Source organism: Brassica oleracea, chromosome C7, assembly GCF_000695525.1.
Source record: "Brassica oleracea var. oleracea cultivar TO1000 chromosome C7, BOL, whole genome shotgun sequence".
Lineage (NCBI taxonomy): Eukaryota > Viridiplantae > Streptophyta > Magnoliopsida > Brassicales > Brassicaceae > Brassica > Brassica oleracea.
Window position 1 is genome coordinate 10654794 of NC_027754.1, and position 2759 is coordinate 10657552.

Here is a 2759-nt window from a genome sequence, read left to right on the forward strand (position 1 = left end):
TGCAGCAATATCTTGGAAATCTTTATTGGCCAGATCTACCATGAAATCTGAGTTCATAGCTTTAGAAAAAGCAGCAGAAGAAGAAGAATGGCTTTGTAATCTCTTGGGGATATTCCAATGTGGGAGAAAGCTGTCCCAGCTCTACGCATACATTGTGATAGTCAATCGGCTATAACTCGGGCACTGAACACTCTATATAATGGTAAACCGCGTCACATTAGACGGTACACAAGACCATTAGACACTTGATCTCAACCGGTGTTATATCTGTCGATTACATCAAGTCAGCTGACAACCTTGCGGATCCATTTACCAAAGGTTTAACAAGAGATCAAGTATTGAAATCATTTAAGGGAATGAGTTTATTGCCTACAACTAAGAAGATGTCTGATGGAAATCCCACCGACGAGATTAGAGATCCCAAGAGGTTGGTTCACAGGGACAACTAAGTCAAGCAGAATCTTACTAAAGCACTGAGAATTACTCAGATGCCAAGATGAAAAACATATTTCATGTAAATATTTAGCGTAAATCAATGGATTTTTAATGAGATATGACCATAAATCTTAGTATATATGTATATAGAGTATAACATGACCGTTTCTAGGAGGATGAAGTTAATGGTATACTCTCCAAATTCACGGCCAAAACGAACACAATAGAGAACTTAACTCTACGAGAAGACGAAGTTGTGTTATATCTGTTGTCTCGGTTTTTGCAAAACTTTGGGTGGTTCAAGACATCAAGTTCACCTCCTAAAATGTAGATCCGATAGGTACTAACAATGAGTGGTTCAAGGCTGGATTACGTTACTACCTCAGATGCAGTCAGTTTTCGCTTATACTCTCGAAAAGTCTGTTTGTCTAGTCTATTGTTTAGTCTAGTCAGTAGAGTCTGTCGATCCTGCATAATCTTATCGTGTCTGTATTCTTTAGAGTAATTTCTATTCATGTGGGGAATTGTTGGAACCCAAAATTATAAGCCTATTGGGCTGTGTAATTTTTTTAAATAATGTGAAGAGAAATGTGGAAATGTCTTTTGGGCTCTAAATGAAAAGCCTTTCACTTAAATGAAGTGGAAGAGTAAAAAGTCCCATATTGCTTATGAGAAGAAAATTTTTGTAGCAAAAATATGGCACTCCCTTATCAAGGTTCAATAGCTTGTGGGAACACTAAGGAGAAAGAGCGAGAGGGGCCATTATACAAACCACAGATGCGCGCCACCGCCGCTGCCGGGCTGAACTGGGCTTGGGTCTTGAATCTCGGTGAATGTGGGGTTTAGCCCACCATAAAATGTTCTTTTTGGAGCAAATTCATACCAAGTTTTTTGCATAATTTCCTCGATAAATCCTAACGGATTGAGTCTAAATTATTGAAATAAATCTAAACGTTTTAGATTGTGTCAAGATAATTACAAAGAAACTTCCAGATAATTATTGGAATATTTCCGATCCTCTCTTGTGCGATAAACGTGAAAAAATCCTAGAATAAGTCCTAGAATATTCTTTCCTTTATCTTATATCCTTGGCTTGTCGACCAAGCATCATTCCCATATAAATACATGCCTACCCTCTTCATTATTTCTCACGCTTCAAAGCAATTAGAAAGTAGTTCCAGCAAAAATCCTAGTCGTCTCTTAAGTAAGTCTCGAGAGTATTAGTAGTAGTTATAGTTCGTAGATTATGTTCCGGGTGCAGCGAAACAGTCTCATCGTGGTTGTATCTTGGGATTCAAAAATCGCATCCAAATCGTCTTATATTACGGGTGTTTTATTGAGTTAAGGAAAGAGATCAAATCTCGACTCCACGTTTTCGTCTTTTCCTTAACAATTTCTTAAACGTTTTCATATTTTATATTATCGTTTTTTTAGATTTCTATTTCGTAATTTTCAATCATGATTTTTGCATTCCTACAATACCCACATTCAAAGAATAGGTAATTCTTTGTTTCCATAAATCCATTGTAGAAAACACAATCTGGTTTTGCTGTAGGATACCATTTAGCCATTATGTCGCCAGTGATGAGTTGATCTTGAATCGCTAGCCAAGCAAGGATACCATTGTAGAAAACACAATCTGGTTTTGATGTAGGATACCATTTAACCATTATTTCGGAGGTCGACTGTTTGAACCAGATCACTTCACACCATTCAACCCTGGGACTAATCACTCGGAGATGGTTCCACATGATCTTGGAATTGAAATGGTCTCTCATCATTATTGTACACCCCGACCCAGCATAGCTGAAATGGTCGGCGATATCATGACACTTGTCTCCAGCCACAAGGCCGAAACAATGTGTCTTTAGGATCCCAGGATGTCTTTGACAAAAACCCACCAATATGAGCCGAACCTGAAATGAAAAGGGAAGAAGGAGGGGTGAGCATTTCGACAAAAGCTCAGTGAGGGAAGCTCTTGGAGCCCCGAAATCAATCACCAATAATCATCACACAACATAGCATAAGTATCTAACTTAAACATCCAGTAAGGCAAAAGCAATCAACAAGAAACGAGGATAAACCCCGGCGGTGCCAACAATGAGACCACGCCACCTAAATCGGTACCCGCGTTCCTCATGTTGTCGCGCGAGAACTTTCATATTGCGTTGTCTCCACGACATCACGCTGTCTCACGCCTTCACGCAATCAAGTTACCGACATTGGTTCTCGCTTGATCCGCCACCATGTTCATACGTTCCACGTTGTCTCCACGACATAACGCTTCTACGTTACTTCATTTACAGGCACGCCGCATGCCCGCT

At 39.6% G+C, this 2759-nt stretch overlaps 1 pseudogene; it reads left to right on the plus strand.

Annotated features, from left to right (window-relative positions):
• The first annotated feature begins 356 nt into the window (after positions 1 to 356).
• LOC106302557 overlaps positions 357 to 2759 on the plus strand; it is an 11042-nt pseudogene continuing 8639 nt past the window's right edge.